General features: G+C 40.3%; 1 pseudogene; it reads left to right on the top strand.

Moving 5' to 3' along the window:
- Window positions 1-27517, top strand: part of LOC117368552 — a 66282-nt pseudogene that overhangs the window by 11144 nt on the left and 27621 nt on the right.

Raw genomic sequence — 27517 nt, 5'->3', positions numbered from 1 at the left:
ACCCTGGCTTTATATTTGCAGTATGTCAAATAAATTGAGCATGAACTGGAACTATCCTCCACCACGAGTCGCTGCGTACGCAAAAGTTCATGCATCTGATTATACCACTGAAGCGATGTTGGTGGTGAGGAATGTATCCATTGAAGCACACGTGCTTTCCTCAAAAATAGCACAGAAAACCATGTTCCTTCCACAATATCATACATCTTGTCCATCAGACTGCAGTGGGGGGCAGCCTCCCACTACTGGAAATACACATCACTTGAATGAGTCCTAGAGGTGCTTACTAAAAGTTAAAAATAACTGGATGCTTCCAAATACAATGTTTGTAGGATGCTTCCAAAGCACCGTACTTTGAGCATTTCTCATTAGTAAGAAGGTGCTTTTTCCGAGCTCTGGGCAGAGTACACATAATGCTTTATATTTTAAGTTTATTTTTTTATTCTTGTCTTTTTTTGTACAGGTGGCACGAGTGGTACTACTGTGGGTAAACAATCATTTCAATGATTTTGAAAGGGATCCTACCATGATGCAATTCTTGGAGGAATTTGAAAAAAATCTGGAAAATACGGTAATTCAAAATTGTATCTGTTTTTGGTCATACTCTCCACCTTGTGCCCATCGGTCCCCCATCCCCACACAAAGCACAGTCTCACTCCTCTTCCGCTCCCAAAGAAAATGTTTCATTTCAGCAATATAAAGAGATTATGTTCTTACCTTGATGATATCTTTTCCAGTAGATAGGTGTGTCAGTCTAGACCAGGGGTCTCCAAAGTCCCTCCTTGAGGGCCGAATCCAGTCGGATTTTCAGGATTTCCCCAATGAATATGCATGAGATCTATGTGCATGCATTGCTTTCAATGCTTTTTCATTGGGGAAATCCTGAAAACCCGACTGGATTCGGCCCTCAAGGAGGGACTTTGGAGACCCCTGATCTAGACAAGCGGGTTATCTCCCTATGGCCATGAGCCATATGCGGAAGAAATCCACTTCAGATTTTTCTGTGATCCCCTTACTTCACTGGGAGTTCTACTGCCACCTGCAGTTAGTACCCAAGTAAACAAGACTTCCACAGACAGAACGTGAAGTAAGAACAAAAATGGGAAATTTCCCAAAATAATCAAATGTTCTGCTCAAACATAATACTTGAACACTCAATGAACAAGGACTAGTCAACAGAAACATCAAAGGAGCCCTGGTAGATACTATAAACATATAGAATTCTTCAGGGCCCAAAGGGCTGACTGGCATCCAAGATACAAACTTGGAGAAGAATAACCAGAATGAGACAGTAGGCAGGAGCAGAAGGACAGAGCGGGGGGGGGGGGGTGTCTAGAATGACACACCTGTTTGCTAGAAAAGAGATTATCAAAGATAAGGACATAATCTCCTTTCCAATGTAATAGGTATGTCATTCTCATGCTGAGACTCCAAAATAAGACCTAGTAAAGCTGAAGACTTAAATAAATGCAGAACTGTGGGATTATCCCCTGATTCTAAAGCCAAAGCAGGATCTACAGAGCTGGTACACATTCCCAGGTCACCAACCATGGGAAGAACATCCCCCAAAATAAGGGATCTGTAAAATGATCATCATCATCTGGAGAGAGGTCTCCAAGTCCTGAACAGTGGCAGACTGTGAAGAAGAGATGCCTTGGGATGCAATGCTGCAAGGAGACAAGTCTGAGGTACAACTGGACTGTGCAGGAAAACCATGGCTCTCATGAAAGGCTTTCCACAAAAATTTCATAAAGTCTGAGAAGGCCTCTGGACCTTGGAATGTGGAGTCACCCTTTGATGACTGTAGCTTGCGATTCTTGGGCTGCAGGGCATCCACATCCTGTTGTGTGGAAGTCAGCATTTCCAGGCTCCCCAAAACAGAAAAGACCATCCCAATGGGCTAGCCACCCTTTTGGTCACCTGATTAAGCAGAGTAGAGGCTAAGCTGGTCACTCCCACCTCTATGGTCCATGCCACACGGCTACTGAGGTACTCATTTTGCACAATCCTGGCATGAATTTGGGTTAGAAGAGCCCAAGGACTCCATCCCAACAAGGTTTGAGGCAAAAATTGCAGTTTTGGAAGTGCAGGGAACTTTTGAAAATGAGATTGCTAAAAATTCAAGATGGCTGCCATCAAGAAAGTCACACCTAAAAATGCTAATAAAACACACTTACTAAATATAAAAAACCGTGAAATTAGGATTTCTCAGGTGGGCGGACAAAGGGAAACATACAGAAACTCCCCCAAACCTGTATTTCAGACATCCCCAAATCCCCTCAGAGGCTGTAACAGAGGCTGGAAAGGTGCTGCAGCCTGCCTCAGCTCTTTACAGTAGCTGGAAAGGAGAAGAATCACTGACTCAAGCTGGAAATGCATTTTTTGATGCTGATCCTCGTGTTGCCAGTTAGACATGAAGCCTGACCATACCCCCCCCCCACACATGTAACTAATTGATTTGCTTACAGAAGGTGAGAGGCAACAAATGCAACCGGCACCCTGCGAGACACCGTTGAGCCTCCTACAGATGCCTAGCAGTCTGTGCTCGAACCCTTGCTAAACAGTAGATGAGGATTAAATGTGGTGATGTCCTGAGCTCCAAAGATACTAGTATAGGCTGGCTAACAGGTACTACAAGGGATTGGCCTGTCAGCTGCAGACTTTAGCCTGCTTCTTCTCTACGCAGGCAGAGCTGAAAATCACTGAAATAGGACAAAAATACCAAATAAAATAAGAAAAGAGAGAGATCAGAACAGAAACACTCCTTCCAGCTTGCAAGTAGAAGGGAAAAACTGCAGGTGGCAGTAGAGCTCCCACTGAAGTAGAAGGAACATAGAAAAAATCTGGAGTGAATTCCTTCTAGATATGGCTCATGGTAATGGTCATGGGAAGATAACCCGCTCATCTAGAATGACACCTATTGCACTGGAAAAAATGTTAGTTTTTAAATTATATTTCACTTAACCAAGCCATCAATAGAATATCTGCTTCCCCTATGCTGCAGGCTGTCTGCTTCCAAAGTTAGGGAATAAATATAATAGGTCTTCCCTTAATTTTTCTTAAAGTGATACTGTATGCAAACTGCACCAAATGTAGGGTCAGATTGACACTATATTGGGTCTTTGGCAAACATATATTTATGGGCCCCACTACTATGCCCCCTCCCCCCCAAAAATGCTTCTTTTCTTATACAGACAGCAATAGTTTATGAATGAGAATGTTTTGAATGAAGAAATTTAATGATTAGTCCCAGGGTCGGTGTCCAAACTTCCCCTTCCAGTGGCCTTTACCCAGTGTTGGGCCTTCCTTTATGCTGGGTCCTGCCTTTGCAAAAACAGGAAGTAGATGGGACCAGTGAAGAGGAAGTAGAGAGTTGCATGGGAGCGGGGGCAATGGGAATCCTGTGGAGTTAGAAGGAAGAATTTCAGGTTAGCTGCCGGCTGCATGTAGGAAGGTATGTTGCCAGAGGCCTGAAGAGAACGAGTGCAGCTGGACCCAAAGGAGACGCGTGTGAAAGGAGGGAATAAGATGCTTCATGGGCTGGGTTGGTGTGGGAAGCATATGCGTTGGAACAAAGGGAGCACAAGGGGGCCTCTCTCAAAAATTGTTGGTCGGAGGTCAGAAGAGTTAGGTATGACTTTCCCGATTCCTACCCGCCCAACACCTCCTCCCCAGTCACTGTAATTTTAAATCTTTAGAGAGCTGGCAGCAGCAACAATATGAGCCTGCTGCCATCAGCCTGCACCGGAACCCTTCTTTCATCAGCATTCCTCCTATACAGGAGCAGGAAGTTGCTGCAAAATGAAGACTTCAGGAGCAGGTCAACAGCAGCAGGCTTACCTCATTACTGCTGCCTGCAGATTTAAAATTACAGCGGCCAGGGAGGAGGTAGGTGGGGGAGGGGGGTTGGGAACTGGAGAGAAAGGCTTTGCTACAGGATCCCTCAGGGCTTGAAAGAACATTTGCTGCACAAGCTGGTATGGGGGGTTGGGAAGGCACTGAAGGACAGATGCTGCATGGACTGGGGTGGGGTGGGGGTTAGGAATAGGGTTTGGTGGGTTCAGACAGACTAACCTTGTCCGGGTTTTGAAAAGCTTAGAACAAATCACTGTTGAGCAGGAGGGCATCCACACATGCAGTGGGGGGGGGGGGGGCGGGGGGGGGGGGCAGGACTGGAGGCGGTTCTAGAGGTTCAGATTTTACAAATGGCTGGGTTGGAAGTTGGGAAGGACAGATGCTACATGATTGGTGGAGGAAGGGAGGGAGATGTAAGGAAGAAAGCTATCCAATTGGAGGGGAAAAAGAAAGAAGGGAAGGGAGAGGAGAAGAGAAAGTGAAATCAGACCATGAGGAAGGGAGGGAAAGGAAGAAGAGGAAATGCCAGAGCACGGAGGGGAAGAGATGGAAGGGAAGATACTGGTTTATGCTGAACATCTAGTTTCAGAGCCAACCCTTAAGTAATGTCCGGTTAGTGATGCTATTTAGATTGTTAATCAGCTTTTTTGTTGTTATCGAGTTATTGCCAGCAACTGGATAACCTCTGGCTTTGCCCCACAGACTGCTCCAGGATACTCCAGATAGTGCTGAGGAATTATTTGGCTGCATTATATAGTCAGTGCCACCGAATATCCCTCTCACTGGCACTTATATGCTAACTGGAACATCTGTGCCTGTGATTTTACTAGAGATTGGATGAAGGAGGGGAGTTATTTCCTACTGTATTTGGAACCTGGCTTTAGCTGTAAAAATATTTTGATCCACAGAACATGATGGGACATCTCAAGCTGCTGAAAGTAGCATGCTGTGCCAAAGCCAAGGGGAGGCAGATTACGCTGCGGAAAACATCAAGGAATTCCCCCCTTCATTTTACCATCATAGGAGGACATAATAAGGGCTTTGGTATTTTTGTAGAAAATGTGGAATCTGGTACCATAACAGCAGAGGCCGGATTAATGCGTGGCGACCAGGTATTAAAAAGAAAAATATAGAATGGTAGTGTTAATGGTTAAATACATATGTATGCACTTAGGTGTGAGAACTTACACAAGCCATAGAGCTCGTGTAAATACTTAGGGCTAGATTCACTAACCTCCGATTCGTGTCCGATCCATGTCTGTTTGCATGCAAACCGACGAATTCACTAAAGACCAGCATGCAAATGGGGACAATTGTTGGCACGCCCCCAACCGACTGCACGGATCACTAGAGCCCTCACAGTAGTGACAGGAGAAGCAGCCCTGCTTGGCTCAGGTGCTTCGGGATCCTCCCTTGGGAGGGGCCTGAGGTGCCTCAGCCAATCAGGAACTTCGTTAGGAAAAAATTTGTGAATCTCATCCTTCCTGCTTTGCATGCTGTTTCTCCTCATTTGCATGCACGGATCGGAATCGGATCGGAGGAGAGGTTAGTGAATCAGGTCAGAGGGAAATCGGGTCGCAAAGGGCTTGCACACCGATCGGTACACAATCGGTTTGCTTAGTGAATCTAGCCCTTAGACCTAGATTCTGGAGATAGGCATGTAGGGATGAATATTTAAAGCAATTTAACTGGGAAAAAAGTTTTATTTCAAACTTGAGAATACCATTTCAATAATCATAATGAATAATGTGATCGCACAAGACTGTTACAGAAGGAACAGAGACAATCCCAGCATACTTGCTTCCTTCCCATTCAGCAGCATTACTGTCTTCTCTTTTCTCAGTGTCTGATGTCAGATATGTAGTGACTATACAAATGTCACATTGATGTGGAACTTAATCACTGGAGAGAGCTTCACACAATAGACATCTAATGGATTTCAAGTTTCAAATTTATTTAAAATTTCTTATACCGTCCAATCAGCCTTCTAGGCGGTGTACAAATTCATAAAAACAGAAAACAAACTTTATTTTTTTTTTTTCCATTATTTTTTATTTTCTAATTTTTCATAAAGTGTACATAATAATAAATTACAATTGATAAATGCATATTATCACTTTTATATCTAATACATTATATATCTGAATTTGATTTTCCCCCTCACCCTCCCCCCTCCCTTTCATTACTTTAATATAATATTTTAATTTTCAAATTTTTATAAAAAGTATACAACATATTAGAATACAATTGATAAATATTCAATAACTTTTTTATATCTAATACAATATAATCTAAACAAATTTTGTCCCATTTCCCTCCCCCCCCCTTTTATTACCTTTTATTCATACGTTACATTTTGTATAATATATTATAACATACTATGTATAAATTAATTTTTCTTACCCCCCCTTTATGTGTGTCATAAAAAAGATCCTTAAAAGAAGAAAAGAAGAAGAAAACATCATATTATTTATTCATTACAGTATTTTGTCAATGGCCCCCATATTTTTATAAATTTAGTATATGTCCCCTTTTGTATTGCTATTGTTCTTTCCATTTTAAAAATATGACATATTGTATTCCACCAAAATGTGTAATTTAGGTTGTTGTAATTTTTCCAATTGTTAGTTATATGTTGAATGGCAACCCCTGTCATTATTAATAAAAGCTTATTATTTTCTGGTGAAATTTGACTTTTTATTCTCATCATTGTTCCAAATAAAATTGTATCATATGATATTGCAATATGATTTTCCATTAATTTATTAATTTGTGGCCAAATTGAATTCCAAAAAATTTTAATATAAGGACAATGATATAATAAATGATCTAATGTCCCTGGTTCTAGATTACAGTGCCAGCATCTATTAGACTTAGAACTGTCTAATTTTTGCAAACGAGTAGGGGTCCAAAAAGCTCTATGTAATAAAAAGAACCATGTTTGTCTCATAGATGCTGACACTGTACATCCCATTCTCCAAGACCAAATTAGTGGCCATTGAGATGCATTAATTTGATGTCCAATCTCAATGCTCCAAATGTCTCTTAGACCATTTTTTGGTTTTTTATTCAAATATCCAGATATTAATTTATACCACAATGCGGCTTGATGTCCTAGGAAGTCTGCTTTAAAGCATAAGAACTTTAAACTATATTGATTGTTCAATGTTTTCCATTCAGGGAACCCAACCTGAATGGCCTGCTTCAATTGCAACCATTTAAAACTTTGTGTTTTATTAAGACCAAATCTATGTTGCAATTGTGAAAAATCCAGCAGTTTACCTTCTGAAATAACATCATCTAGAGATCTAATGCCTGCAATAATCCAGTTCTTCCAAAGGATTTGAGCTCCGCCAATTTTGATCTTGGAGTTTATCCATATGGATTGATTAGTTGATTTGTATATTGGGATGGGTGTTAATTTATCAATAAATCTCAATGTTTTCCAAGTATCCATTATTATTTTATTTTCTTTGTATCTTTTAGGTATATTAATACTTGGTAAATGAACTAAATTTAGGGGAAACATAAGGCGCCATTCCAAATATAACCAATCTGGTGCATTATCTATAAGTTCTGGGAGGATCCAATACATACCCTGACGTAGAATATAGGCTTGATGGTACCTATAGAAATTTGGAAAATTTACCCCTCCCTCCTTAATTGATTTTTGTAAGGTTACTAAAGCTATTCTAGGTGTCTTACCAAGCCAAAGAAATTTTGTTAAAATTCTATTAAGCTTTTTATAAAAGGACCCCTGAAAATAAATAGGTATCATACTCATTTGGTAGCAAACTACAGGCAACATCATCATTTTAATAGTTTGAACTCTTCCCCACCAAGAAATATGTAATGGGTTCCATTGCTCACATAACTCCGTAACTTTTTTAATACATATTTTTCATTTTCTTTTACAGTATCTTCAATTGTTTTTTTAACTTGAATGCCTAGATATTTAAATCCTTCTTCTTTCCATATGAATGGAAAAGTATCAAATAATCCTTTTACACAGTGAACATTCAAGGGTATAATTTCAGATTTATTCCAATTAATTTTATAACCTGAAAATTTGCCAAACTTATCAATTAATTCCAATAAAGAAGATAAGGTAGACTCTGGATTTCTCAAATAAAGCAAAATATCATCCGCATAAGCCGAAATTTTATATTCCATATCTGAATATGGAATACCTTGTATCTCCCTCGTTTGCTGTATTGCTAACAATAAGGGTTCTAATACAACATCAAATAACAAAGGAGATAAAGGACAGCCTTGTCTAACTCCCCTCTGTAATTGAAAACCATCAGATATCTTATTATTAATATTTAATCTTGCAATCGGGAAGCTATACAATGTTTTTACCATTTGTATAAATCCAGAACCTATACCAAACCATTCTAAAGCCTGATACATAAAATTCCATTCTACCCTATCAAATGCTTTTTCAGCATCTAATGAAACTGTAAAAGCCGGTTCATCCATTTTTTTTGATAAGTTTAGCATGTGAAATAATAGTCTAGAGTTATTGGAGGAATGTCTTTTAGCAACGAAACCCGTTTGATGCATATCTATAATATGTGGGAGAGCTTTAGCTAATCTCAAAGCCAAAATTTTCGCCAAAAGTTTATTATCAACATTTATCAAAGATATAGGCCTGTAGTTTGAAACCAAAGTAGGATCTTTATTTGGCTTAGGCAAAACAATTATTATTGATTCAGCCATAGTACCTTTTATATTACCTTTTATAAGTTGTGTCTGATATAATTTTAATAAATGTGGGGAAAGGATATTTTGAAATGTTTTATAAAATTCTACTGTGTAACCATCACCACCTGGAGCGGATCCAACTCTAAGAGATCTCAATGCTGTTTCTAATTCTTTTAATGATATAGGTTCTTCTAAACTTCGTTTTATATGATCAGGAATTTTAGGTCCATTAATTAAATCTAAAAATTTTTTTCCATCTTTTTGTTTCTCCAAATAAGGTTCGGAAGAATACAGGTCCTTATAAAAATTTAAAAATTGTTTTAATATTATATTTGTTTGATTTGTTATTATACCATTATCATCTTTTATTCCATTAATATTAGTTCTCCTTTTTTTTGCCTTAAGATAATTTGCCAATAATTTTCCCGCCTTATTGGAATTTCCATAATACACTGTTTGCTTGGAAAACAAATCTTTTCTTATCATTTTTGAAGTTAATTCATTATATTTACCTTTTGTTTTCAAAAGAGCTTGTAAAACTTCATATTCCCATTTACTTATCAATTTAGCTTCTAATATTTTTATTTCTTTTTCTAATTCTATATATTGTTTTTTGATCTGTTTCCTAATAAAAGCTGAATATGATATAATATTACCCCTCATAGTTGCTTTAAATGCATCCCATACATTCTCTATAGATGTATCTTCCACTAAATTTGTTTGAAAAAAATCATTAATTTGTGTTTTAAAATTTTCCAAAAATTTGTCATCCACAAGCAATGCATTATCAAATCTCCAAAGAGGTCTATTATTTTCTAATTGATCTAATTGTAATTCTATCCATATTCCCGCATGATCCGAAATGATAATAGGATCAATGGAGGCTTTAATCACCTGTTGCACTTTATTTGTTGAAACAAAAATATAATCTATTCTTGAAAATGATTTATGAACCTGTGAACAAAATGAATATTCCTGATCATTAAAATGAAGAATACGCCATATATCCTTCAAATCACATGATCAAACTAAATTATCTAGACCTAAAGATTTAATATTTTTACCTGGTTTTTTATCCAATAATGGATCCATTACAGCATTAAAATCTCCAGCCACCACTAAATTAGAGGCAGCCAGTGGTAATAACATATTTTGTAGCTTTTTGAAAAATTCTGATTGATTCGAATTAGGGGCATATATATTAAATAACGTCAGGGTATCATTTCCCATACCTATATCGATATGTATCCATCTTCCATGTGGATCTGAACTTTTTACCTTTATATTGGCCATACATTTTTTATTTATAAGAATTGCAACCCCTGCTTTTTTACCCACTGCTGGAGCAAAAAAACATTCCTTTATCCATCCACCTGATAATTTCTGTGATTCCTTCATATTAAGATGGGTCTCTTGCAGACAGTAAATATCCGCATTTTGCTTTTTTAAAAATGTTAATACTTTTTTCCTTTTAATTACATGATTCAGGCCATTGACATTAATAGAATATATTTTAAAAGACATTATACATTTTAATACTTTTCATTATCTTATTCTTCCTCTCCTCTTTCATATTTAATATCCAAAAAATTTTCTTCATGACACACATATTTAACCCTAATGTATCTCCCTTAATTATTCTAGTAAATATTCTCCTTGTCCCTCCCTTTCCCACCCAGTACATTGGCTGCTTAAGGATACACATTGGAACTGTAATCCGAACATTCTCCCCATTCCAGGCAATCAATATTCAATATTTAAACAAATTTCCCTTCTATCTATCTATATTGATCTTTTATATCTTTAATCATTTTCCATAACATTTCATTAATGTATCATTATCCATTTAACAATATGTTAATTTGTATTTCCTTAGTATTATGATTTCAACATATAATTATTTTAAACATATATGTAGTGTATTATTTAATAATTTTCCTATATTTTGTTCTTTCTTTCATATAATTTTTATTGTCTTTTCTTTATATTGTTTTCCTCCTTTTCTTCAGATATTTCGATATGTCATATTTTTCTAATTTTTCATAGAGTCCTCAAAACCATCTTAATGTTCTATGTTAAAATATCATAGGTTCTGGTTTAGAGAGAAAATCTTTTAGTTTTTCGGGATCCTCAAAATATAAGGATTTGTCTCCAGATGATACTCTCATTTTCGCCGGGTAGTATAGACCATATTTAAATCCTTTTTCTTTTAGTAGAGGTCTCATGTCTAGTAGTCTCTTTCTTTTATTTGCTGTGTTTTTGGCAAAGTCTGGTAAAAACCATATTCTTGATCCTTTATAATTTAGGTTTTTATCTTTTTTTGCAGCATTTAGTATTTCTAGTGCTTGTTGGTATCTCAGCATTTTGAAAATTATTGGTCTTGGTCTGTCTTTGTTTTCTAAATTTTTAATTGGGATTCTATGCACCCTTTCTATTTCAATTGGTTGTTTCAAGTCTAACTGTAGTATTTTTGGAATTAAATTTTCAAGGAAAAGGATAGTATTTTTTCCCTCTAAATTTTCTTGTATTCCAAAAAGTTTAATGTTTTTCCTTCTTCCTCTATTCTCGTAGTCCTCCAGTTGATCTTTTAATTTATTTAATTCCAGGCTGTCGTTTTTACATCTTTTTGATTCACATTCTATAGCTTCCATTTTTGATTCTAGTTCAGTTGTTCTTTTGTTGTTAACTTCCATTTGTCTATGAATATTTAAAATTTCTTCTTTCATTTCCGACATATTAGTTATAGTTTCCTTAAGCATTTGTTTGATTTGTCTTAGTTCTTCCATAACTTCTGTTTTGCTTAATATGTCTGATTCTTCGATAGGAAGTGGTATTTTGCTTGGTGTTATTTGGTCTTGTTTCTGTCTTTTTGCAGATGTACCAGCCTCATTTTTGTTTTGTCTGGTGCTTGCCATGTTGTTGTTTTCTTTTTCTTGGGTTTTCTTAGGTTTTTAATCTCTTTACTTCCAAGATTTAGTAGAAATTTTCTTTTTAAGCCCTTTTCTTTTCCTCAGTTATCTGTCACAATCTTGAATATTCCTTTTTTAGTTTATTTATCTCTTTAATATTGGCTAGATGGTTATTTTTGATTTTTTTCTCCTTCTTTTATCTTTTACCTATGTCAGTTTGAAAATTCTTTCCTTTTTTCTTTTACTTTTCTCACTTTCACTGTCTCAATGAAGGAGGGGAACATTCAGTCCAACAACATTTCCTTCCCTTAGATCTCTCTCAGATTAGTCAATTTCTTTCACAAGTTTTAATTTTTCAGCGCTGACAAAAAAAAAAAAAAAAAAATTCTTAATAGTTTTTCCTCTTCTCTCACAAGCCCAATCGCAGCCCCGATTGAGGAGAGCAACACTTTATAGAGTTATTTTCCCTTATTTTGACCAACTTGAAGTAACTGTCTTCTGTTTTTTCTCAGCGTCTCTCAATTGCCTCGATGTCTTGTTGCTTCGGTTTTTTTTTTTAAAGTTTAAAGTTCCGTTGATCCTTTTCTCTGTCTCCTCTCTCATAAGCCCAATCGCAGCTTTGTCAGAGGAAAGCAATATTCAATTCAGAATTTCTTTTATTTTAATAAGCTGATATTTATTTGTTTTCAGTGCTTTGGCACTTAATTATTGAGAGAAAATGCCAGTATTCCTCTCTCTATCAGTTTTCTTTTTTCAATCCCCTGAGAATGCTGTATGTCTTTTTCAAATTAAATCTTCATAAGCCTTCTTTCACTCTCTCAGCATTCAAATCAGCATTAATATAATCACGTATTTCTTTTAACTTTTTCCAAATCTTCCCTTAATATCAGCAGCAATATAAATTATTTGCGTTTATAGAACTTTTTATCTGTTATCTGTCCCAATGTTGAACCATCGCTGAGGAAAAACGAACAAGAAAACTGGCTTCAGGTAAAGGACCAGTTTTATCTCAGGGCTCCAACTCAGCGCTGACTAGAAAGGGCTGCCTTAAACTGTCATAGTTTAGATAATCAACTGTCAACTGTTTCACATTGGGATCGTTCTTTTTTTTTTTTAAAACGTTAATCAGTTTTATTTCTTGAAACAGTTCTCTTCTCTACCGTGCCGTATCTATACCTCTAAAAGCTAGTAATATTCAATGCCTTTAAGGTTTTAATTTATCTTCGGCAGGAGAGGGCTGTATTAAATCATCTCATCTGACAGCGATTTCACTTCAAGATCCGTTTCTCTTTAGCTGTTAGTCAGTTCAAGTTTTTAACAGCTATTTCTTACCTCCGTGCTGTCTTAATACAGAGATAATCCGTCTCCTTTCTTTTCAAATCTTACTTTAATAACAGCGTTGTTATCCGATTGTTTCTATTTGATAGATTTCTTTTCTGTCAGTTATCTGCCGCGTCAATCCAGCGCTGAGAGAAAAACCGGCAATCTTTCTTTCAGTTTTCCTCTCTCAGGATCTATCTCGATTTTATCGGAGGAACTCAATATTGGTCTGCAATAGTTTTAAGTTTATTTTAAACTTGTTTTTTATCTCAAAATCTGCAATAAGAGAATTATAATTTTAAAATTTTGCCCAGATATAGAGGAGCGTCGTGATCACACCTCCATCCTGTGTTCGCGTTAAGCCACGCCCTCAGAAAACAAACTTTAACTAAAATACAAGTTTAAGCTGACATTACGTCACCAAACTGTAACTTTTTAAGACTTTTAAAAACAGAGACAAACAGGAACAAAAGGTAAAAGGCAAGAAAGAGAACAATTAAGAAAAAAGAACAAGAGGAGGGGATGTATTTAAGCATTGCATGAAAAAAAATACTCTATATTACTTCCCTCTTACCCTACTTGAAAACCGTTTGTTACTTGATACAGGGAAATTGAACACATTCGATATGTGTGAACCAAAAACTCATGTTTCTCTATGTCTGGGTCGGTCCTATGGAATGCTATGATCGGTGCCTGCAGGTTTTGCAGTAACTGCTTAAACCCTATCTCTTTGCGCAGGCGTTTTTCAGCTAGATCCATTCTTTCGCTTATGATCTTAGACCCCTTTTTATGATGAATATGCTAAAGTGTTTGTAACCCTTGGCCGGCCTTTTGTCTCTTTTATATTCAGCTTGTTATAACTGTGTATGTAAATTGTGAGCCACTTTGGTAATTGTATTATAAATGCTTTAAATATATATTGAAATACACTGTTTAATATCGCCTAATGTGTGCCCCATGGTCTTCCAATGATTTATAATTGGAGCTGTATCAGAATCAGTATGAAATCAATTGGATGCCTATTGCATGAAGCTCTCTCCAATGAATATTGGCACTTAACCATGTAAGTGCTGACTCCATCCCCGAACCATCCACAAAATCGCTGGCCTTGAGTTTTGTTAGCCTAGCACAAGCAATTTAAGCAGCCTGGAGCACCCTGAGGTTGTGGGTTCAAACCCCATGCTGCTCCTGCCCCAGGAACATTAGATAGATTATGAGCCCACCGGAACAGATAGGAAAAATGCTTGAAGTACTTGTATGTAAAAGCTGTAAAAACTACAAAAAGGTGGTATACAAGTCCCAATCCCTTTCCTTTAACCAGCCAGGAGCCCCTCCTGCCACTTAAATCGCTTTGAAAAGCCAATAGTCTGCACAGAGAAAAAACTATGTCGGGGTCTTTTATCCATGTGTGCAGCTGTAAAATCGTTCCCCACATGTCCAGCATTGAAATGTCTTCTGTTTTGCTAACAGATCATAGAAGTCAATGAGCAGGACTTCACACACATTACGCATGCCAACGCATTTGAAATCCTTATGAGCAACACACATCTGTCCATTACTGTCAAAAGCAACATCGGTGGTGAGTGTTTTTAGCTGAAAGTTACGTTCAGACTTCAGCTCCTAAAGTGGCATTTCAACAGCTCTTCCCCTCCCCCATTCCTGTTATACTCTGTATCCTCCTGTTCCTCCCAATTAATGCTATTCTTAGCGTTCAGTTATTAGCATTAAGTGGCTCATGAAGCAATTGAAAAGTTCATGAATCTCATAATCAAGTGCAAAATTTGGTATGAATCTTTTATCGCCATATATAGAATCCGGGTGATAAGGATTTCCATGTCTTGATAAAATACCAGTTCAAATCTCACAGAAATTACACCTTAGATTGAAGGTCCAGACAGTATTTTAATAAATGTAAAAATATGACAATAAAATTTTAAACTGCATATGAACAAATAAAGAGATTATGCAGTCAATCATAAACTCTGTTGGGTAATTCATTAAGGAGCCACATAGTTGTAAGCAGCAAGAGAGTATTTAAAAAGAGATTAGGTTCTTAGCTTGCTAATATCTTTTCTACTAGATAGGTGTGTCATTCTGGATGGACGAGTTATATCCCAGTTCTCGCAAGCCATGCAGAAGGAATCCACTCCAGTTTTTGAATCCCTCCTACTTCAGAGAGGGCTCTGCTGCCCCCTACAGTTAGTTCCAAAGCAGGCAATAGCCCCTTCTAGAAACAGATGTGAAGGAAGGGGTACAGGGAAACTCCCCAAAGAACAAGTTTGTCCTGCTCTGAAATTATAATAAACATGTTAAACAATGAACAATCAAAATAGATAGCACAAGAAGCATGTCCAACAGAAACATTTATGGAGCTCAAATACCCCAGTGACCTAGAACTAGACTATTCTTCATACCATTAAGGTCTGACTGGCATCCAACTGTCAGGTTTGAATATGAACATTCTGACAGTAAGCAGGTACAGTAAATGATAGGATGGAGGTCCAGAATGACACACCTAACTACTAGATATTAGCAAGGTAAGAGCCTATTCGCTTTTTCTAGGTGTGTCATTCTGGATGGACGGGATGTACAAAACCAGTCCCAGAAATCTAGGGTGGGATCACTGTGCTGGCTCATAACACTGAGGACTAAAAAGCAGAGCCCTCCCTTGCCGCTACATCCACTGTAAAAATTGGAAAATGTATATAGAATGGACCAAGTCATTGTCCTACAAATCTCCTTGGGGGAGACTGCACAAGCTTCTGCCCACAACAAAGCTACACTTCTAGTCAAACGTGCCTTTACAGAAACAGGAGACTGCTTCCCATAAACAATATATGCTGACGAAATGGCCCTACAGATCCATCTGGCAATCGTGGACTTGGAAACTGATGCACCATGTCTAGCTGGATTTGTCAGCACAAAAAGATGGACTGGGAGAGGGACCTTTAAGTAATCGTTTCTGAGGATCTGAAGGCAACAAAATAGTGTGACAAGGCAGTGGCTGTAGCCAGAAGGATGCTGGGCTGTATAGAGGGAGGCATAACCAGCAGAAGAAAGGAGGAGTTGATGCCCCTGTAGAGGTCATTGGTGAGGCTCCACCTGGAGAACTGTGTTCAATTTTGGAGGCCGTATCTGGCTAAGGCGGTAAAAAGAAATTGAGTGGTCCAGAGAAAAGCGATGAAAATGGTATGGAGCTTGCACCAAAGGACATGCAAAAAGAGATTGGAAGACCTGAATATGTATACTTTAGAGGAGAGGAGGGAGAAGGAGATAATAATGATAATAATAATACTTTTATTCTTATATACCGCCAAAACCATAGTAGTTTGAGGCGGTTTACAATAAGAAGAGCTGGACAATCAACGAAATAATTACAATGAAAGTCATCGAATTCATGTACATAGGTTATAGAGGTAATCAGAGAAAGTCAGAGAAATAGTCACAATGTAGGGTCATCGAGTACATGTAAGTAGAATACAGAGATAAGGCTTTATGAGTTCTTAGGTTACAAATCGGTTAAACAAGTTTGTTTTAACTAGTTTTCTAGTTATATGTGAAAGTACTGAACAAAAATAAAGAAATAAGCAGAGCAGATCAGAAACACTCCTTCCGGCTCACGTGCAAAAGGAAAATCCTGAAGGGGGTAGCAGAGCCCTTTGTGAAGTAGGAAGAATTCAAAAACCAGAGTGGATTCCTTCTGTATAGCTCGTGAGCACTGCTTTGTTTGACAAATTTATCACATAATTAGGTCTTTTTAACATTGTAATTATTTTACTACTTTTAATCTTGTTTTTTTTAAATTTTTTTATGACATGTATGTTCAATTTCTTACGGTGTAAACTGCCTAGAACTCTTGGGTAATGGCGGTATAGAAGAATATAGTTATTATTATTTATTATTATATAACCCATCTGTCCAGAATAACACACTTATTGCATTAGAAATGCCATTACTCAAGTCACTTATGTGTTTAGGTGAATGTATATGTATAAATGAGCAGTTTGTGGCTATGGAGTTTTCTATAAGTATGCACCTAGATGCAATTACGTGTACTTTGTAGGTGGGTCTTCACAGGGATGGAGTATGGATAGAGCCTGGTCAATATTCAACTGGCAGCAGTCAGTGATTTTCAAACGTGCTAACTGGCGCCGGCCATGTCCAGTTTTGGGGTTTTTACAAAAAATCTTTATTGAGTTTCTAAAGCTAACAAAAATGCAATACAAAATTTATACAAATAATAGTAATCATATATGCACTTATAATCAATCAGAATCCATACAACATTAAAAAAAAACCCTCCCAACCAACATTTTCATAAGGGAATAGAACCATACAAAAGAAATTATAAAATTATAAAAGGAAAAGTATAGAATTTTAAGTGTGGTATTTGATTATAAAATGTTGTATTTACTGTTTCTTTTTAAAATCTTTATTCATTTTTACAACTTACAACAAGTGCGTTAGAAATTAACATTTGAACTTATACAATATCACTTGATTTTCTATCATAATCAATTGAACTTAGTAATATTTAAACCCTCTCTCGTATCCCTTCTATTTCATATATATACAATCATTTCTATTAATCTAATCAATTAATACAAGATTTGAAATCCCTCCCTCCCCCCTCACTTTGCAATTGTACCAATAAGGGAAAAATGTTATTTATTCATTACTATATTCTATTAATGGTCCCCATACCTCCTGAAATTTATTAAAATTTCCTTTTTGTATAGCTAACGCTTTTTCCATCTTATATGTATAACACAGAGATTTCCACCAGAAACTATTTACACTTATTGTAAGTTTTAAAAAGAATAAAGAATTGGGGGAAAAAAAGGAAATACCCCCCTCCATGTCCAGTTTTCAGTATTGAGGATCTGGTTATATGCTGGCCACTGCCACTTATATGGGTCCCAGACAATATTCAGCCAGGACCCACATAAAATACTCCTGGCTGAATATTGATTGGGACCTAAATAAGGGGATCTATGAAGTCCTCCAAAACCCTCCCCCCAGCCCCGGTTCTGATCCCTGTCTCATGAGCACCCTCCCTTTCTAATCTTCCTACCCCCCCCCACCCCCCATTCAATGCCCCACCCTCTGGTTCCAATCTCTCTGTCCCCTGTTCCAATCCCTACGTACCCTTATGTGAAGACTGACTCCTAGCAGTACCACAAGACTACAGCCAAGGGTCAGCAGCAGCAGCACCCAGAACCAGATGGGCCAAGAAAAGATTTGGATTACTTCTGTCCTATCCCACTAGACACTGCAGTTATAGGAGGGTCAGATTAGCAAAGCCCTAATACATCTTCATTTCAAAGGTACATCCTTTCTTGAAGGCTCACTTAAAAGGCCTTGGTATTAATTTGCACGTATAATCCATTTGCAGTGTTTAAGGAGCTACTCAGCAGAATTGAGCAGGAAAAGGAAAATATCTTGGACAAGGCAAGGCCATTTAGGTAAGTTCTACTGTTCTATATACTGCTAAATAGGTCCTTATTTTGTACCTGGGGCAACAGAGGGTTAAGCAACTTGTCCAGAGTCACAGGAGCTGAAGTGGGAATTGAACCCAGTTTCCCGGCTCTCAGGCTGCTGCACTAACCATTAGGCTCCTCCTCTGCTCTTAGTGCTTCTGTAGATTGATTTGGAGGAAAGGCTTTAACTGATGGGAGATGTTTCTTTACTATAGTGGCCACCAGCCAGTCAGGTTTTCAGGCTAGATCTAATGAATTTATTTAGTTTAAAAATTTCTATACTGTTTTATATCAAAACGGTTTACAAAATGATTACATACATACAATGTTAAAACAGAACCCTAATGATAAACATGGAGCAGATTTGCATGCCTGTCACCTCCATTACAAGCAAATCTCTCTTATGCAAATTTATTAGGGCTATTCCAAAAACCTGACTTGGGTGGTAATCCTCCAGGTAGGGTTGGAAACCACTGCTTTAGTAGCATCAGATGGATATCTGTGACAGGCTTTCTAAAAGCTTTCTTAAGCAGGCTAAATGTGGTTACCAGATGTCTGAGTTTCCCCAAATATGTCTTCTTTTTGAGGACTCCGTTGGGCATCCAGGCGGCTTTTTCAATTTGCCTCTTTAGTCCAGTTTTCGGCATTTCCGGGGGTGGCAGCAGCAGCACTGAAAAAGAAATCATTCCAGCCGGGGTTGGTGTCATGCTCCGGAGCTCCTTTCTCTCCCTTCCACCTGCCCCTGCACCCCCTTCTCTGCGTCCCTTTCCAGTGACTATACAGTGGCATCGATCAAGACAGGCTGCCGGCAACAGGGCCTTCCCTCTGCGAGACCCGCCTATGCAGAAACAGGAAGTTGAAACAAAGTAGGCAGGACTTGTAGAGGAAAGGCCCTGATGCCGGCAGCCTGTCTTGAATGCCGCTGCTGCTGAGTCACCGAAGAGGGCCACGGGGAAGGTGCACCAGTGTTCTTCTGCCTAAATTAGCCTGAAGTTGGGACAAAATAAAATAATGCTCTCTGTCCTAAGATTAGGGGCAACTAAAGGGAGGATGTAGCAGGAAGTTCCTCCCAATTACCTGTTCCCTGGGAAAGAGAAAAAGAGAAAGCTATGGATTGGCTGCCAGAACCTCAAGAAAAAAACTCCAATAGAATGGATGCTATCGATTTAAGATAAGTAGAGGATTTTTTTTTTTTTTTTTGGGGGGGGAGAGGATTGAGAATCTATAACTTGTGCTCTGCATGTGTTACTGAGACCTCTGGGGCTGTTTGCTATATGTGACCATTTGTTGAATGTTTTTATAAAGCTGGGAGGGAGAGGTACTGACCCTGACTAGAGCTAGTTTCCCTGGCTAGGCTTTGGGGTTATAAGACTTTCTTAGACAGGACCTTACGTTTCAAGCAGGTAAACTGCAATCTTGGTTAGGTGAATGTATCCATCAAGCCACGTCTTACTCTTCTTTTTGAAAATTAGTCAAGTCCACTCTGTTCGATAAATTCATCACCTAATTTTAGGGGTTTTAAGATTATAACTTGTATTTTATTGAATGTTTGTATTTTTATTGAATGATTGCACTTCGCTGATTGTTCAACTCCTCTTAGTGTAAACCGCCTAGAACTTCTGGTAGTGGCGGTATAAAAGAATAAAGTTATTGTTATTATTGAAATAAAGCCCACAGAGGCTGCTGTTTTGGTGTTTAATTGGTGTTTCCAATTGCCCCTGATACTTCGGATCTGTTACAGCTGGAGAACTGGTTAATGTTATTTTCACATGGTTATCAACTCAAGGGTTGGTCCATTCCATTCAGTATTTTATAGGGTGACAGGTCAAATGCGCGCAAGACAAAAGCGCGCAGACAAAAACGCCAAGACAAATCAGCGCAAGACAATTGAGTTGTTGTGGCGCTCAGTTGTCTTTGCGCTCACTTGATTTGCGCCCGTTTGTCTGCGCGCTGTTGTCTTGCGCGCATTTGACTATGAACCTTTTATAGACTCACAACTGAAAGTCTGATATATCAAAGGCACAGCACATAAAGGATGGGGGCAACATGGAGGGCAAGTTGCATGGAATGTAATTATAGTTTGCTACAACCCTGACTGCACTCAGCAGGCAACCACTTAGGAGAGGAGTGGGGCAACAGGTGGGGCTATGTGTCCTTTTTTTGGCTTCACAATTATGGTAACCCTATGCCAGAGTAGCGCAAACGGTGGGTTTCCAGAGATTTCAAGTGTGCCGCAGTACACTGGGCAGGAAGAGAGGCTCCGGCATGGGCATCAGCTGACTTGCATCTTCCTGTGGTTGGGGATACTCAGCTGATATTTGTTAGATTTCCCTGCTGGCATTTCAGGGCCTGTCTGGAGGGCCTCTGCGCATGCGTGTGATGTCATCAGCCCTGGCCACTACCTTTAGTGCGCCCCAGCTCGAGAAAGTGTATGGCGCAGTGGTTAAAGCTACAGCCTCAGCACCCTGGGGTTGTGGGTTCAAACCCACACTGCTCCTTGTGACCCTGGGCAAGTCACTTAATCCCTCCATTGCCCCAGGTACATTAGATAGATGGTGAGCCCACCGGGACAGACAGGGAAGAATGCTTAAGTACCTGAATAAATTAATTTAAACCGTTCTGAGCTCCCTTGGGAGAATGGTATAGAAAATTGAATAAATAAATACATTTTAAAAGTTTGCTCACCCCTCTCCTGATTGTTTTTGCAGTGAAGGCAGCATCAGCTTCTCTCAGGATGAAAGTATAATTGGAGCCCAACAGAGCAGGCCTAATGTTAACACCCTGTCCTCCAGCAGCCCTGACCTCTTCAGCCCTACCAGCAGCTTGCTGGATTTCTTCAGTTCTTCAGGTAAATACACCCATCTCACTGTGCAGACAAGTCCATTATCCTCTGAATGAGAAAACTGGTTGGCATGGCACTTGTTTGAGGCTTTAATGAAAAAAAGGGAAACATATGAAAACCAATAAACTATAGAAACGTCTTTAACTGTTCATATCCGGCAGTTCAAAGAGCACGGATAACTGTTTAATAAAAGGCCTCAAAGTCTTAAACCAGAATGCGTCCCCAGCAATCTGTGGTGTCTTCTCGAGGGGGAGATATGAAAAGACGCCTCAGACGACAAGAGCAGCGCTTTATATTTGAGCTGAATACAATTGAACCAGCAGGATTCAATTCAGCAATCGAATGGAAAGCTTTTTTTTAAATGATTGCTTTGCACGTTGGAGGAAAGTCAGATGAACCATGCCCCAAAGAAAACGGACCACATCCGGATGAACCGCAAAGGAGCCTCTTAAGGCAAGAGGTCCCAGAGAGGACAAACCTGCAATCTGAACCCGGGTAAAGCTACTGCAAGGCCCTTTTTCAGGCCATTCTGTAGAAACTGCAGTACCCGAGCAAATGAGGGAGAAGAAGGATCCTCATGTCGGCTGACACACCATGCTTGGTAGCACCACCAAGCCTTCGCAGAGGCCACCACCGTGGACTTCCATTTACTGTGAAGCAACGTAGCAATCACCACAGAAGAATAGTCCCGAGCCATCAAGACCACGCTCTGATGAGCCATGCTGTAAGTCCAAAGCGGTCCGGGTCCTGCTGAGTGATCGGCACTTGTGTGTGGAGACGAGGGTATCAAGGCAACCGCAGCCCTCAACCCCACTGAAGCCAAACCAGGTCAGCATACCACAGCTACCTCGTCCAATCAGGAGCCAACAATATCACCGGACCCTGTGTTCTGCTATTCGACACAACAGATGCCTTATCATGGGCCATGGAGGGAAGGCATAAAGAAGGCCCTCCCAGGGCAAGGGCTGCATCAAAGTGTCCAGGCAGTCGCTGCTGGCTTCCAACAATGACTGTAAAACCCATCAGCCTCCTTGCTTGCCACATTCACCATGAGATCGAACACGGGGGCCCCCAACAGGTGTACTAACATCCATCTTGAGTATCTGGATTACTGTAACATTATATATCTAGGGGTCTACAAAAAAATCGGGGGGGGGGGGGGGTGAGCGGTCCTTCAGGGTGGGGGGGCAGCGGTCCTTCGTAGTGGGGCATCAGGCTTTCAGGGTGGGGCGGACCTTCAAGGGGGGGACAGGACTTCAAGGGCAGGGCAGCGAGAGGAGAGTCGGGGCGGCAAGCAGCATGCGCGGTATACGCGTGGGCGCGCTATACCAAAATTTTCTTACATAATTCCTTGTTCCTGCGTGCTATACCCGTGTGCGCGTTGTACACGTGTGCGCGTTATATGCGTGAAAATACGGTACTAACATCCATCTTGAGTATTTGGATTACTGTAACATTATATATCTAGGGGCCTACAAAAAAATTCTTAAAAAATTGAGACTGATCCAGAATACTGCGGTCTGTCTCATCTTTGGTTTAAAAAAATGGGAACACATCACCTCTTGTGTCCCTGAGTACTCTTACTTTCAAAAACTCCACTGGTTGCCTGGGGAGTCTAGAGTTCTCTTCAAGTTTGCCTGTATTAGTTACAAAGCAGTTTTTGGGATGTTACCAGATTATCTTGCCTCTCATTAAACTCTACAACAATACACTCAAAAGAGCTAGGAAAAATTTCTATGGTGACAAGATCTCCAGTTCAAAAAACCAGAACAGTATGCTGTTCAATATCTGGCGCTCCTTAACTCCCAACACCAACCCTTCCATACTTCCCTCCTCCCCATCAGTGGACCTACTAGCAAACTTTTTCAATGAAAAGGTCACCGCCTTGAGAAGCTCCTTCCCTCCCGTAGTCTCCTACAATCCTCTGGTGCCCGCCTCCCCCGATCCTACTACAAAGGTCCTCACCCCCGTCCCAGTCAACAGATCCTGGTCTACCTTTAAGCAAGTATCCGATTCGCAGGTCCTCAAACTCTGCCTGAAACTGAAATCCTGTAACTGCACCTTGGATCCATTCCCATCCTATCTATTTGAGAAAATACCCACACAGGCCATCTCTTCTCTCTCCATACTCATAAATTCTGCCCTATCATCGGGCCTCTTCTCCCCTGAAATGGGACGCATTGCACTGACCCCCCTACTGAAGAAAGCTGACCTAGACCCCTCCTCCCCATCCAATTATCGCCCAATAGCAAACATTCCGCTCCTAACCAAATTGCTAGAGTCCATCGTCTCCTCCCAACTCTCAGCCTACCTGGAAAGATTCTCTGTCCTCCTACCCTATCAATACGGCTTCAGACCCAACTTCAGTACCGAAACCCTCCTGGCCTCCCTAATCTCGAAGATCCAACAACTTCACTCTCACAAAAAATTTGCTGTTCTCCTTCAATTCGACCTCTCTGCTGCCTTTGACGTTGTCCACCATGACATTCTAATCTTCCTACTCTCCGAGATAGGCATTAGTTCTACAGTCCTTGACTGGTTCTCGAACTTCTTACGCTCTCGCTCTTACACTGTCACCAAACATGGTTCCTCTTCCTCCCCATGGAAACCGACTTGTGGAGTCCCACAAGGCTCCCCCCTATCTCCCATCCTCTTCAACATTTATATGTCCTCCCTGAATCTTCTCCACCTATCCCCCCTAGAAACACTCTACACTTACGCCGACGATATCCTGGTCCTCATCGAGACCGACGCGAACCTCACCAATCTCGTAGCTAACATTTCTTCTTGCATAACCAAACTTCAATCCTGGTCTCACACTGTACAAATGAAATTGAACGAGTCCAAAACTAAACTACTCTGGCTCGGCCCTAAACTTGATCAATTACCCACTTCCATCCCACTGCTCACAGGCTCCTCTCTACAGCTGGAATTCTCTAGCAAAGTTCTGGGCATCACCATAGATTCATCATTATCCTTCAACGACCACCTCAACTCCCTGATAAAAAAATGCTTTTGCAGCCTTCACATGCTGAGGAAAGTGAGATCCTGCTTCCACCAAAAACACTTCGCCGTCCTCGTACAATCCATTATCCTCTCCAGACTGGATTATTGCAATTCCATTTACCTAAGCTTAACAAAGAAAAGCCTCCACAGACTCCAACTAATCCAGAACACCGCGGCCAAACTTATCTTCTCAAAAAGTAAATTTGACCATGTCACACCGCTCCTATCCAAACTCCACTGGCTTCCCGTTATTTCCAGGGTCTACTTTAAATGTGCCTGCCTAACCTTCAAGATCCTCCACGGTATCCTTCCTCCTTTTATCCCTCTATCCTGGAATTCCTCAAATTCAACCTCCACTAGATCCACTCAAAAATTAAAACTATCCTACCCCTCCTTAAAAGGCATCTCCCTTGTTGGTAAACTTGGCTCTTCCCTCCCTTTCAGAATCACTCAGCTCTGGAACAGTCTCCCCTCCCCTCTCCTGGCTCTTCTCCAGAACGTAACCCCGTCCCGCTCCGGGCACTCTCACACCAACCTCTCTTCTCTCATACTATTTAATTCCATTGGATTTCCGTTCCTTCCCTAACCATGTAAACCGTGTCGAGCTCCATCTGCGGAGATGATGCGGTATATAAACCCAAGATTTAGATTAGATTAGATTAGATTAGTTCCTTTTAAATTGTTCCAATAAGAGCACTCGTAGCATAAATTTATTTAATTATCCATCTTTGAAATCATGTCAATATAAGAAGTTTGTTGATAGAATTTTAACATTCCAGGCAGCCAAAATGAATACATGGCTTGGAAAACTTATACTTGAGGCCACTTCTTATGTTGATTTTAGAAAATTATTGAAGACACATTTGTTTGATAAATTTTAAATCTTAAATTATGTTATCGTTCTAATTTATCATGAATTCTAACAGCTGTTTATATACTATGCCACTGTTTTAACTTTTTAGATTTGAACAGATGTACTTTACATTGATTTTTATTGTATTTTAGAACAATTGTTTTATTGTATTTCAGAATGACTGTTTTATTTCGTACGCCAAATATTGAGTGTATGTATTCCTGTTGTGAACCGCTTCGAACTTCTGGTATAGCGGTATATAAGAAATAAATTATTACTATTATTATTATTACTATGCACTCAAGCGCTCTCCGGGAGAGAGACCATTCTCTGGGGTCCAGTATCTGGAGACTGAGAAAGTCTGCCTGAATGTTGTCCATACTTGCCATGTGAGCTGCGGACAGTGCTACAAGATGTCTCTCCACCTAGCCAAAGATCAACCGAGCCTCCACGTTCAGGGAGGGACTCCTTATGCCCCCCCCCTGATAATTGATGTAAGCCACCGCCATGGCATTGTCGAAGAACACTCAGACAGCTCAATGACGGAGATAATCCTGGAAATGGAGAAGGGCCAGCCGAATCGCCCTCAGTTACAGGCGATTGATCGACCACTTGAGCTCCAAGGGTGTCCTTTGGCCCTGTACCTGAACAGACATACATACTGCCCCCCAGTGGGAGAGACTCATGTCCATTGACAGGGTCACTCAATCCAATATCCAGAGCGGAAAGTCCCTGGCCAGTGAGAGGGGACGCAACCACCACTCCATTCTGCTGCAAGACGCCACCGTCCAGGGCAGTAGCGCAAGCAACAGATCCCACTGCATATTCCATTGGAACAACAGAGCCTCCTGCAGAGGACATAGTCTAGCTCTGGCCCACGGAACTACATCGATCATTGCCATCATGAGACCAGGACTTGCAGATACTGCCAAACCGTCGGGGTCGGAGTGACCAGAAGGTCTCTGATGACTCTCCGAAGCTTCTCTTGATGAGAAATTGGGATGAATACTTTGTTCTGCCCCATGGTGAAAGCAGACCCCCTGGTACCCAAATCCTAGGTGGGCTCCATGTGACTCTTCTGAAGGTTGATCACCTAGCCCAAACGCTTCAGCAAGTGAACCATCTACTGGACCGTCTGGAGCCCCTCGGCCAGAGAGGGAGCCCTGAGCAGCCAGTAGTCCAGATACGGATGGACCAAGACACTGAGGGAGCAGAGACGTGCCACCACCATCACCATCACCTTGATGAAAGCCCTGGGTGTCGTCACCAAACCGGAGGGAAGAGCTGCAAACTGAAAGTGCTGTTCCAGGACATGAAACTGCAGAAACTTCCTGTATGCCAGAAAGATGGGAATATGGAGATACACCTCCGAGAGGTCCAAGGAGGCCATAAACTCCTCCTGGGGCTACCGAAGCAATGAAAGAATGCATCATCTCCATGCAGAAACAGGGCACCTTCAGCGCTGCATTGACCACTTTGAGATCCGGAATCGGTCACCAATCTTTGGAGCCTTTCTATGAAACGATGAAGTATATCGAGTATCTCCCAGAACCCAAATCACACTCTGGCATGGGTTCAATTGCCACAAGATTTAAGAGTCTGCAGACCATGGCCTGCACCCAAAGCTCCTTCTCAGGGCGGCCTGCAGGAGAATCCAGAAAATACTTTGTGAGAGAAACTCCAATTTGAGCCCAAGACCCAGCGCTCGGACAAGATGGTCTCCCATTCCACCAGGAAGGCCAACACCCCCCCCCCCCCCCCCCGATGCATAGGACAGGAACTGGAGAGCTGGCATCAGAACTGTTTCTTAGAGTCAAAGACTGCTGATGGCCAGACCCACTCGAAGCATGGTCTGGAAGATGAAGAGTTTTGTAGAAGAGGAAGTTAGAATAGCTTTTGGGCTGTCCTAAGTTAACCAGTTAGCTGTCTGGGTATGAATGAATATTGGCTGTATCCATCAACACTTCTGCACTGTCCAGTTATGTGCCACTAAAAATTCAAGTGAAGTCCAATTGGTACTATATAACCAGATAGGAGTTTTCACTACTCAGTTAAGTAGTAGCACAAAATATCAGAATGTTACTCTTTGCTGCAGTTTCAAACAATTTCACTAGATGGCGACAAAACCCATGTCATTACACATTATAGTTCTGTTGTTGTACCTGGGATGGGGAGAGGGAAGGAATAACAGAGAAGAGGAACAATGATGCTTTGGTCGTGAGGGTGATTCCTTCTGAGCTGCATGGCAGTTGGAAGTATATGCTGCAGCAGTATTGCAGTTTCATTCTCAGGGAGCAAAGTGGTTTCGCAGGAATCCCAGGGGGATCTGCAAGCCCAGTACAATTGAAACTGCAAAATTACTGCACTATACACTACAGTAAGATTTTTTTTTTTTGGGGGGGTGGTGTTGATGAACTTATGCGCAACTTAGAGGGAATGTTTCAAATAGAGTTTACCTCAACGTTCTAGCTTTGCTGAGGTTGAAACAAGTTAGGTTAATGTCTATGTTCTCTGTGTTCCTTGTCATGGGGTAGGATATCAATTC

The sequence above is a fragment of the Geotrypetes seraphini genome, chromosome 10 (genome assembly GCF_902459505.1).
Source record: "Geotrypetes seraphini chromosome 10, aGeoSer1.1, whole genome shotgun sequence".
Classification (NCBI taxonomy): Eukaryota; Metazoa; Chordata; class Amphibia; order Gymnophiona; family Dermophiidae; genus Geotrypetes; species Geotrypetes seraphini.
The sequence above is the reverse complement of the archived record's forward strand: the minus strand, read 5'-3'. Positions and strand labels throughout refer to the sequence as shown.